This window comes from Mustela lutreola, chromosome 7, assembly GCF_030435805.1.
Source record: "Mustela lutreola isolate mMusLut2 chromosome 7, mMusLut2.pri, whole genome shotgun sequence".
Taxonomy (NCBI): domain Eukaryota; kingdom Metazoa; phylum Chordata; class Mammalia; order Carnivora; family Mustelidae; genus Mustela; species Mustela lutreola.
The window spans coordinates 139,945,011-139,957,492 of NC_081296.1; the positions used below are offsets into that span (position 1 = coordinate 139,945,011).

The 12,482-nt window shown below is 41.2% G+C and overlaps 1 protein-coding gene across 1 annotated transcript in view; it reads left to right on the top strand.

Moving 5' to 3' along the window:
- Positions 1–12,482, top strand: part of DPF3 (double PHD fingers 3) — a 298,094-nt gene that overhangs the window by 6,120 nt on the left and 279,492 nt on the right. The gene's annotated exons all lie outside the window — the stretch shown is intronic.

Consider the following 12,482-nt stretch of genomic DNA (forward strand, 5'->3'; position numbering starts at 1 on the left):
AATTAATAATACATGCTTGATGCAAAAATGTATGAAACAGAAAAGCACAAAGTAAAAAAAAAAAAAAATCCAAATTACCTATGATAAATCCATGCCTTGAAAAAAACCACTGTTCATGTTTGGATGTCTTTATTTCTAAGCACATGTTTGTTGTACTTGTTTATATAGTTCATTAATTTGTTCAGTTATTTATTGAGCAATTGGATTGCCATGCCTGTTCTAGGTGCTGGAGATTAGTTGTATATATTTTTTTAGTAATTAAAAAATTCTTTTTGAAATAATCACAAACTAATAGAAACTTTCAACTGTAATACAGAGGAATTTCCCACTGAAATACTCTGTATATTCTACAGTATAACTGTCTGTCTATCTATCTATCTATCTATCTCCACGACATAACCATCAGAATCAGGAAATCAGCATTTTTCTACAATCCAGTTCTTGGCCCATCTCAAGAATCACCCATTGTCCCAATAATTTTCTTTTACGGCAAAAGAATCAGAGTCACATGCTGTGTTTAGTTATGTCTCAAATCTCCCTCACTATAAAACAATTCCTCAATCTTTTTTAAATTTTCATGACCTTAACACTTCTGAAGATTACAAGTCAGTTAATCTGTAGAATGTCCCTCAGTTGGGGCCCTCATTTTAGATTTGTCTGCTGTTTTCCAGGATTAGATTCAGACTATCTTCAACAAGGAAGTCACAGAGAAGACATTGCCTTCTTCTCATCACATCCTATTAGGCAGCACAGAATTTGGATTTGTCCCATTACAGATGATGTTAACTTTCATTTTTAAAAAAAAAATTTAATATTTTATTTATTTATTTATTCATTAAAAGGTTTTATTTATTAATTTGACAGAGAGAAATCACAAGTAGACAGAGAGGCAGCCAGAGAGAAAGAGAGGGAAGCAGGCTCCCTGCTGAGCAGAGAGCCCGATGCGGGACTCGATCCCAGGACCCTGAGATCATGACCTGAACCGAAGGCAGCGGCTTAACCCACTGAGCCACTCAGGCGCCCCAAGATTTTATTTATTTATTTGACAGAGAGAGACACAGCGAGAGAGGGAACACAAGCAGGGGGAGTGGGAGAGGGAGAAACAGGCTTCCTGCCTAGCAGGGAGCCCAATGTGGGGCTTGATCCCAGGACCCTGGGATTATGACCTGAGTTGGAGACAGACACTTAATGACTGAGCCACCCAAGCATCCCAACTTTCATTTCTTGATTAAGGTAATGGTCAGACAGCCTTCTCTAATGTAAAGTTACTCTTTTTAAAAAATTAAAATTTATTTTAAATTTTGAAATAATTGTAGACTCACAGGAAGTTGTAAAAATAATATAAAGAAGTCCCTGTACCCTTCATATTATTTCCCCCATGGTAACATCTTACATAACCATAGTACAACATTACTTTTTTTGGTAATTGGTATTTGTGAGTCTATGTAAATATCCTATTCTTTACAAGCTTTCATTTAATCAATTGATTAATATGCTCAGAGTGTCCTACCTTCTTTGGTAGGTTAAATCCAGTCTCATCATTCTTTCTTTTTATGCTAAAATGGTTCCATTTTGGCTAGTAGAAGCTTTTCAAACTGACTTCTGTGTCCTTTTGACATGTCCTCATTATTCTCTGGTCATTCTTTTCTAGCAAAAGATGTTGTAGGCTCATCTTATACTTCCCCAGCCCCAGGTGTGAATGAATTATTTCTCTAAGGAGTCCTAGTATCATTTAGTGGACAGTGGTATTTTGAAACCAAGATCTGAGTGCTAAGCATACTCATTGCTATTAGGGTGTCCCTCTTGCAAGGCCCACTCAGGGTCACAGTTGCGAATATACAACCATACAATTCCACACACAATGTACACACACATACACACATTTACATCTATATTTACTTGTACATCTAAATCTATCTTCACTTGATCTTACCCAAAAGTCCAAGAAGCGATTTTCTATTATCTTGAAAACTATAACTTTGTACCAATACCTCTAATTCCAGTCCATCACCATAGGGCTCATTCAAGTTTTCTCTCTTTCCATATTTGTATCTTCTCTAACAGTGAATTATACTTAAAAAAAAAATTTTATTTATTTATTTGAGAGAGAGAGAGAGACAAAGAGAGCATAGGGAGGGGGAGGAGCAGAGGGAGAGAGAGAGGCAGACTCCCCACTAAGTAGGGAGCCCAACATGGGGCTCAATCCCAGGACCCCGAGTTCACGACTTGAGCCCCAGCCAGCCGCCTAATTGACTGAGTCACCCGGCGCCCCAACAGTCAATTATCTTTAATGTATTTACTTATTTGATCACTCCTTCTGGATGTAGCCATACCTATAAGAGTTTCTGCCACCATTGTTTTGTTTAAACAATCTTTGTGAACCATTTTTTTTTTTTTTCAGGTCAATATATATTCTTACACAATATGAATTTCAAAAACCCAGTCTGATCAGTTAAAAAAGGAAAACATTAGCCAGGTTTGTCTTTCTGGAATTGAGTGCGTAATGGATTGCCTTCTTGTCCTGGCCCTGACCTGAGGGCTGAGTGGTTTACACTGTGCTTTATTGGGGGAGTAATGCATGCTGTCTTGATTCTAGGCATCCAGTTTCTCCAGATAATTCCATTTTGGGCTTCTTTATGCTACAGACTGTAATTCCTTCACGAGGCTTCATCCTCAGCTATGCATTTCTCTACTCTCTGCCCCCTAGAGAGGGGTCTCTGTCATTAGGAGTCAATGGAGGCCTCCTTGGAAACACAGGTCATCGCAGGAGCTTACTTTTCTCACCTTTTTTTTATGTTACCCTGTCTACTTGGTGCCAGGAATTGTGCTTCCATTTGGGGAATTCTTCAAATAATTTCTAAAACTTTTCTTCCCCTCTGCTAAGCATTTGCAAGACTGGGGTTTTCCCAGGGTGGCCTGGATTTGAGAATGAGAAGGAAGAGTACTTTTTCATAGCTTCAGGGAGCATCATTCACTTTCTCGGCAAGCTAGAAGAATTTAAAAGGATGTGCTTTGTTCCTGGTGACTGGCTTTATCAGTGACAACAGCCTTATAGACATAAGAAGGTATAGATTGAGATAAGGGGGAAAAATCCTGCAAATTAAGAGCAGGGGAAAGAAAAAATTGAGGCATATAATTGTTCCAAATCTTACTGCCTCCCTGATTTCTTCTGTACTTGGTTTTGTATTTAACACTGATGGGGGAGGGGATGGTCCTTAGGGAACATGCAGAAGAGAGCAGGGAAGCACTGGCTTCAGCTTAGCCTTAAGAGACAGTGAAAGACTTCAAGCAGAACCTGCTTTATCCAGATAGCAGTGGAAGCACGTGTCTGGGGAGGCTTTTAAAAAATTAGATGGGCGTGTTGTTCCTGACCTCAGGAGAGGACATAAGAGACTGGATTAATACGCTTTTCTGTTGTTTTCTGGGACCACATATGTAGAAAATCAGATAACTCAAGAAGGCTAATGTAAGGGACCTCTTTAGCGCTCATTTCTCAGATGAATCCATACTGAAAGCCAGATACTTTCACAAAATTAATTTCTTCCTTGTTCTGTCCCAAATTTCATTACCTAGACCCCACCTTTCCAGATCAGGAAAGTATTTCATTATGGACAACTGTGACGACATATTTGAAGGTGTTTTGTGTATTGGAAGGAAGACACCTAGTATTGCCTATTATTGTTGATTATCACTTGAAATACAGGCTAGAGTTAAGACTGTGTGCTCTGGAACCCATCAGACTCTGTTCCTATACAGTTTAGCTGTGGGCCCCTGGCCATGTTAATTGGCCTCTCTGAGCCTCAGTTTCCCCAATGGAAAAAAATGGGGCTACCAAGGATATCTACTTCGACATAAGGGTTAAATGTGCTTGGATTCTACAAAGCACTTAGAACAGGGCCTGACCCCCTGTGAGCACTCGAGAACTCAGGGAAACTGAATGCAAACCTCTACCCCCCACCCCCTGCCATTCCCGAACCAAAAAACAAACCCTTCTGAATAGTGGGAGCCCCAACTGCTTTGCTGGACCTCCTTGAGGAAGAGCTGGGAAGGCACGGGAGAATTGCAGAGGGAGATTTTCCAGGCCTCTTTCTTCTCAATCTGAGGCATGGGTGTGATTTCCTACCTCCCCCTGGAGAGATCGCTCCTTCCTGTAAGGCTCAGTGTTGGCCACAGTGGGCTTTTGCTGCAAGGGCTTTATCTAACAGTGGAGGTTTCCGCAAAATAAGTTTCTGTGTCTATAAATGGCTTCTTCCCACCTCACCTCCATGGGCATTGTCTAATGGTGGGGTCAGCTCATTTTCTGGAGCCAAATAAACATTTGTTCCTTCTAGCCCCACGGTGATAGTGCCACTATTAATGAGTGGCAGTGTTGCCCATTTCTTCCAGAGCCATTAGGGAAGCCCTAATAGAGTTCTGTTTATTGCCAGGGGAAGTGTGCGAGGCAGTCAGAAAGCACAGCTGGGGCTCCCAGTCTCCAGCAGGTCCTGCGGCGCGGGCAGCCAGAGCGATCATTCTTAGACTTGTGAAGTCAGGACATAAATTCCAAGAGGAGTAAAAATGAGTGAGATAAGGGAACTGGGGTCTATGATTTAGAGTCATCTTTCAGGTTTCTGAAATTTTGAGTCAGTTAAGGTAATATGGTAGTACAAGGGAAAGGACAGTGCCTAAGGGGGTAGCAGTCTGAGCTGTGCCCTATTAAGTACAAGCTCCGAGTTGGTTTCCTTGTCAGAGGCTGCACTTGCCCGTGCTCTGTAAATATGCGTGGTGGGTGATTGGCTGAGCCATCATCAGGGAGGTCTTTGGAATGAATAGGGTCCATCGCACTGCGATATGCACAGAAAATATGTTGTGACAAAATCCACTGGCTCCTTCACTAAACCAGCTTCTACAAACATTGAGACTGTGCACGGCTCGTTGGTTGGCAGAGAATACGGAACTTACATGAATGAGAGATCGCGACGGAAATAGGTGCTGCTCAGAATTCGCTGAAAGCAGGCCAGACCATTCAGCACAAAGCATTTGTAGGCACTGGTTTTAGATGACGAAGCATTTGTAGGCGCTGGTTTTAGATGACGAGGTTTTTGGCTGGATGGACTGAGATTTGCACAAGAATGAATGTCCAAGACACACCTCTCCGTGCAAAGCCTCGGAATCCCAATCAGGCTAGCACAAGCCGAAGAAGAGTTTCGTGGAAGGATTCTGGGGGTATGTTGTATCTATGAGGAGGAGGCACTGGAATTAGAAACTAGAATGTCAGGAACCCAGGTGATTTTTTTTCTCCACCCCCCTGAGAGCTATGGCATCTCTTAGCTCTGCTGCTCTCTGCAATCTGATTGTTCTTGTTCTTTTTTCATCTCCTAAGATTGATTTATTTATCTTATTGAGAGAGAGAGAGAGGGTGTGCAGGGGGAGTAAGCGGGGAGAGCCAGGTGGAGAGAGAGAGAATCTCAAGCAGACTCCCTGCTGAGAGTGGGGCCCCATGCGGGGCTTGATCCCATGACCCCGAGATGATTCCAGCCGAAACGAAAGTTGATCACCCAAAGCACTGAGCCACCCACACGCCCCTACAATCTCTTTGTTCTTGACACAGATCTCTGCAGCCTCATGCCCACTCTGATGAGCTGTAAGATAAAATAGAAAAGGTGAAATAACGTTTTAGAAATGAATAGATGTCATTTAAAAAAAATCCAAGGAAAAGAGCCCTTTGCCCCCAAATAGTAAATCCCAGAGTTTAAGGAAAATGAAAAAAGGTTCAGATGTCTTCAACACCAGTTGGCATCACCAGCACCTGATAGAGAGGAAACATCCGGCACCACAATGGAGGGGACCAGGACTGTCAGGACCCCGAGTGAGGTACCAGGTAGGAACCTGGGTTGAGTCAGGAGACAGAAAAGGAGAGAGGCTTTTATATAATAAAAGTATCAAACCAGATCTGTGTGCTCGAGAACTTGATTTCTACAGGTCAGTCCTGCTGACTCAGGTCTAAGCAACATGTGTAATAAATGGGACACATCCATGCACCCTCATTGGTTCTTTTAGTTGGCATCGATGCCCAGAGAAAGCTGGTCTGGAAAAGGTGAAAATATGTTAGAAGAATGAAGGTGAGAGTTAGTCCAAAACTCAGTGAGTAAGGCTAAGCAAGGCAAGCATCCATGCGATGACGTCTGTGGCCTGGCACCAGATGTCAAGGCCTGAGTCGAGCAAGGGGGGCGGTGGCACAGGGGAGGGAGTACATCAAGGGCTGTGGGGGTCTGTTATGGGGAGCAGGGGTTGGGTGAGGTGGGCAAGTACACAGGGGAGTGATGTTAGTGATGTTAGTAGCGGCAGGGTTGGAGCCTAGTGGGGTAAGGAGGGTACCCACTCAGCTAAGGGGTGGGCTGGGAGGATGTGAGGAGCCATGATGGGAGACTGGTTCCATATTGGGTGATGGACGGAGGGAGGGAGGGAGGGAGGGAGATTGATTTGTATTAGTTTACTACCACTGCTGAAACAAAATGCTATAGACAGAGTGACTTTATTTTTTTCTTTTTCCTTACTTTTATAAAGATTTCGTTTATCTATTTGACAGAGAGAGATCACAAGTAGGCAGAGAGGCAGGCAGAGAGAAGGAGGAAGCAGGCTCCCAGCTGAGCAGAGAGCCCGATGCAGGGCTTGATCCCAGGATGCTGAGATCATGACCCGAGCTGAAGGCAGAGGCTTAACCCACTGAGCCACCCAGGCACCCCATATATTATGGCTTTAAACAACAGAAATTTATTTCTCACAGTTCCAGAGTCTGGAAGTCCAAGGTCAAGTGTTGGCTAGGTTAATTTCTCCTGAGGCCTCTCTCCTTAGCTTGCAGATTGCTGCCAGCTCACTGGTGTGCTCCCAGGTCTTTCCTCTGTGTGCGTGTTCCTGGAGTTTCTCCATGTGTCCAAATCTCCTCTTCTTATGGGGACTCCAGTCAGACTGGATTGGGGCCCAATCTAATGGCCTCATTTTAAATTAATCACCTCTTTAAAGACTCTCTGTCTCCAAATACAGCCACATTCTGAGCTATGGTGGTAGTGGTGGGGATGGAGGTGCTTCGGGCTTTAACATATGGATTCTGGGGAGACAGTTCAATCCATAACATGATTCAGTAAATAAATATATTGAGACTGTCAAAGAAGGGAGCTAGCAATACAGGAAGAGAGAAAGCTAGATTGGAGGGGCGTCTGGGTGGCTCAGTGGGTTAAGCCTCTGCCTTCGGCTCAGGTCATGGTCTCAGGGTCCTAGGATTGAGACCTACATTGGGATCTCTGTTCTGTGGGGAGCCTGCTTCCTCCTCTCTCTCTGCCTGCCTCTCTGCCCACTTGTGATCTCTCTCTCTCTCTGTGTCAAATAAATAAATAAATAAATAAATAAATCTTAAAAAAAAAAAAAAGCCAGATTGGAATTGAGGTACTAAAATGAACCATGATTGGGGCGCCTGGATGGCTCAGTGGGTTAAGCCACTGTCTTCGGCTCGGGTCATGATCCCAGGGTCCTGGGATTGAGTCCCGCATCGGACTCTCTGCTCAGCGGGGAGCCTGCTTCCCTCTCTCTCTCTGCCTGCCTCTCCATCTACTTGTGACCTTTCTCTCAATCTCTCTCTCTGTTAAATAAATAAATAAATCTTAAAAAAAAAAAAGAACCATAATTTTCAATAGCAAGAAAACAAATACAGAAATAAGTGTGTATATGTCCACCTAATTCTCTCCCTTGGGCCCCTGAGAGGGCCCGGGAGCAGCAACACTGTAATGACAATAAGCTTACCTAATGTTCAAATCTTGGATGCTAAATACTATTTTCTAGTAAAAGGAACCAAAATTTTTTTAATTTAAATTTTTAATTTTATTTTATTTTTAATTTTTTTTTTGAGAAATGGCTGACTCTAGGGTAGGACAGAGAAAGTTGGCCCAATCTGGGACTATCTAAGCACCTAAATGAATGACAATATTAATGGATTCTAGCCTGCCGAATAAGTAGGAGTTGTTATGTCCATACTGATGCAACAAACTAAATGAATGAGCAAATGAAGAGAGAAGAAAAGTTTTTCTTCTAGAAGAATGCCAATGAATAGAGATGATGGAGTTAGAAAGTCATGATTTGGCAACCATCACCATCATAGTTAACTCAGTAAAGAAATGCCAATGGATGATGAAACTAGGGGGCAAGTATTTGATGAGGTAAGGACATAGATGCAATTTCAAAAAACTCCTAAAAATGCTTATTAATGACAAGGAGGGAAGGAGTAATTACACAGTGGAGAGGTCTGGAAGACACCAGATTGATCAAGGGACTAAAATTAATATCACTAGTAATGATACGGATCTTGATTGGACACCATCTGATAGATGCAACAAGAAGAACCCACCATCACTTTTGTCGTATTCTTGGCAAAAACACAGAACGTGACTCTAACCATGAGGGAAATCAGGCAAACCCGTATCTCCAAAATAACTGTCCTGTAATCTTCAAAAATTTCAGGGTCATGAAAGACAAGGAAGGTCTGAGGAGCTCTTCCAGATTGAAGAAGTTTAAAGAGACATGACAATTTAATGCAACATGTTATCCGATTGGGATCTTCTAGTTTTCCAGAGGGTATTATTGGAACAATTGGCAAAACTTGAGTGGGTTTCTAGATTTGATAGTGGTAGTGTATAATGTTAATTTTCTGATTTTGATGTTTGTATTTTGGTTATGTAAGAGAATGTCCTTGTTGGTAGGGATTACACATTAAAGTGTTTACATGTGATGGGGCATCACATTGGCTACTTATTTCCAAATGATTCAGGCAAAAAAGAGGTTATGTTTATAAATCTTTCTTTCTTTTTTTAAAAGATTTTATTTATTTATTTGAGAGAGAGCCAGAGAGAGACAGAATATGAGAGGGGGAGAGGCAGTGGGACAAGCAGATTCCTTGCTGAGTGTAGAGCCAGCTGTGGGACTTGACCCCAGGACCCTGAGATCATGACCTGAGCCAAAGTCAGAGCTCAACTAACTGAGCCACCCACCCAGGGGCCCCTAAAATTATTTCTAAGTTACAGAATTATCTAGACAAAAAATGGGGATAAAATTAAAACATATATATATATATATATATATATATATATATATATATATATAATATTTGACAGTCAAAAATGGAGAGAGTTTACTATCAGTAGACTCACTAAAGGAAATTTTAAAGCGCATTTTTTTTCCAGGCAAAATGAAAATGATCTCATATGAAAGATTAGATATAAAGGAAGGAATAAAGAAAGGGGCAAATAAATTGGTCATCTAGAAGAATAGAAACTCTAGAGTCTTACAATAAAATACATGTCTATAATGACATGTAAGTTGGGAGGGGGATATATATAATTTTCTGGGAAGACTGTAGATGTACTGATTGAATTAGATGTACTGATTAAAAAGATGCATGTTGTAATTTTTAATGTGCAACATGCTAAAAGAATAAGATAATATCACTCTAAAGAATGTAAGAAAATAAAATGATAAAAAATGCTCAGTCAATCCAGAAGAAGGCAAAAAGGAGAGAAAAAGGAGCATAAAACACATGGAACAAGAGTAAAGCATGTAACCGTTGGGGAAAGTGCAAACTGGTACAGTCATTGTGGAAAACAATATAGAGGTTCCTCAACAAATTAAAAATAAAATTTATCCTACAATCCAGGAATTGTACTACTGGGGATTTACTAAAAATATACAAAAACACTAATTGAAAGGGATACATGCACCGCTATGTTTATTTACTTATTATTTTTTAAAAGATTTTGTTTGTTTATTGGAGAGCTAGAGTGAGTGAGAGTGAGAGAGTACACGAGTGGGGGAGGGGCAAAAGGAGAGGGAGTCTCCATCCCGGGAATCCAGACGATGACCTGAACTGAAGGCAGACGCTTAACCAACTGAGCCCCCCAGGTGCCCCCACCCCTATGTTTACTGCAGTATTATTTACAATAGCCAAATTATAGAAGGCACCCAAGTGTCCATGGATAGATGAATGGATACAGAAGATGTGGTGTACAGAAATAATGGAATATTATTCAGCCATGATAAAGAATGACCTCTTGTCATTTGCAACAACATGGATGGATCTAGGGACTATAATGCTAAGTGAAATAAGTTAGAGAAGGATACCATATGATTTCACTCATACGTGGAATGTAAGAAACAAAACAAACAAGCAAAGAAAAAAAAGAAAACCCCCAAAACAGACTTTTAATTATAGAGAACCGGTGTTAATAGAGGGGAGGTGGGTAGGGAAATGGGTGAACAGGTGTGGGAGTTAGGAGTACACATATTATGATGAGCACTGACTAAAGTATAGAATTGTTAAATCACTATATTTGACACCTAAAATTAATATAACCCTGTATGTTAATTAGACTGGAGTTAAAATAAAAAAGAACAAAGCCCATAATATTAATACAATTGATTTTAATCCAAATATATCAGAATTTACATTAACTGTATCTGGATTAAATGCTTCAGTTAAAGACAATGATTATTAGACTGGATAAAAAAACAAAACAAAACCCAACTATCAGTTACTTATAAGAGACACATCTAAAAACATAAGGATATAAAAATTTTGAGGGTCAAAGGAGAGTAAAACCTCATGTGAGCTAGGAGAGACAGTTGTGTGGCTGTGTTTGTATTAAACAGCATGGATTTTAAGGCAAAACCATAACTAGAAATAAAATAGTCACTTCCTAATGATTACGTGTTCAGTTTCCTGGAGTCATGCGAAGAATCTACCTTTGCTCTTTTTGTTTAAAAGGTTTTATTTATTTATTTGAGACAGAGAGTGTGGATGTGAGCAAGGAGAAGGGCAGAGGGAGAGGGAAAGCATCTCAAGCAGATTCCTTGCTGAGCATGGAGCCCGACACAGGACTTGATCCCACAACCCTGAGATCATGACCTGAGCCGGAATCAGGAGCTGAGCACTTAACCAACTGAGCCACCCAGGCACCTCAAGGATCTACCTTTGAATCATCTGATAATGAAGGCTTACAATGTATAGAACAAAAATTGATGGAACTACAAAGAGAAATGGACAAAATCTTAATAACAAGCTAGTTTAGCCTATGGCTCTCGATGAGTGATAGGATAAGAGGACATACACTGGTAAGCACATGGAAGCTTTGAACAATGTGATGAGCAAACTTGATTTAATGGACATATTAGTAGATAAAAATATATCCAAAGACTGCAGAATACGTATTCTTTTTAGGGCCAGATAATATTTGTTAAAACCTGGAGATATATTTGGCTATAAAGGAATTCTTGACAAACTTCAAATGATTTGGAATAATAGGGTGTGTGCTTTGTGACCACCATGCAATTATACCAGAAATCAATAACAAAGAGATAATAGAAAACAAATCCCTTTGCATCTCCAAATTGTGTTAGTCAGCGTTAGTTAGGTTATCGTGCAAACAAACAACCTCCATCCCTCCTCGACTCACAGCACATTTATTTCTCTTTCATGTTCCTGTTGTCTCTTTTGCTGCTCTGCTCCAAGCAGTAGGCTAGTTTCAGGTCTCTTTTCTGTATCTTTTTATTCTGGGGTTCAGGAGGGAGGGAGCAGCCTCCATGTGGGACATGGCTTTCTCATGCCGTAGTCACTGGAGTGCAAACAGCCTAGCCAAACGACACAAGTGAATTTAAAACTGTGCTGTAATATAGCATACAGATCTCCCTACGCTTATGGTGGGGTTATGTCCTGACAAACCCACCATAAGTTGAAAATATTGTTAAGTTGAAAACACATTTAAGGGATACCTGGGTGGCTCTAGTGGTTAGGCGTCTGCCTTCGGCTGAGGTCATGGTCCCAGGGTCCTGGGTTCAAGTTCTGCATTGGACTTCCTGCTCCTTGGAGAGCCTGCTTCTCACTCTCCCTCTGCCTGCCACTCCCCCTGCTTCTGGGCTCTCTCTCTCTCTCTCTGTATCAAATAAATAAAATCTTTGGGGGGAAAAAAAAGAAGATACATTTAACATGCTTAACTTACAGAACATCAGAGCTCAGCCTGGCTTGCCTTAAATGGGCTCAGAACACTTCCGTTAGCTTACTGTTGGGCAAAATCATCCAACACAAAACCAACTTCACAATTAAGTGTTGGATATCTCATGTAACTTATTGGATGCTGTACTGAAAGTGAGGAAGCATGCTTCCTCTTCTCTCTCTGCCTACTTGCAATCGCTTTCTCTATCAAATAAATAAATAAAATCTTTAAAAAATTAAGATAATCTGGTAATGGGGTTGGAATTTATTTATTTATAAATTTTTATTTATTTATTTGACAGAGATCACAAGTAGGCAGAGAGGCAGGCAGAGAGAGAGAGAGGGAAAGCAGGCTCGCTGAGCAGAGAGCCTGACGTGGGGTTCGATTCCAGGACTCTGGGATCATAACCTGAGCCGAAGGCAGACGGTTAACCCACTGAGCCACTCAGGTGCCCCAGGGTCGGAATTTAAA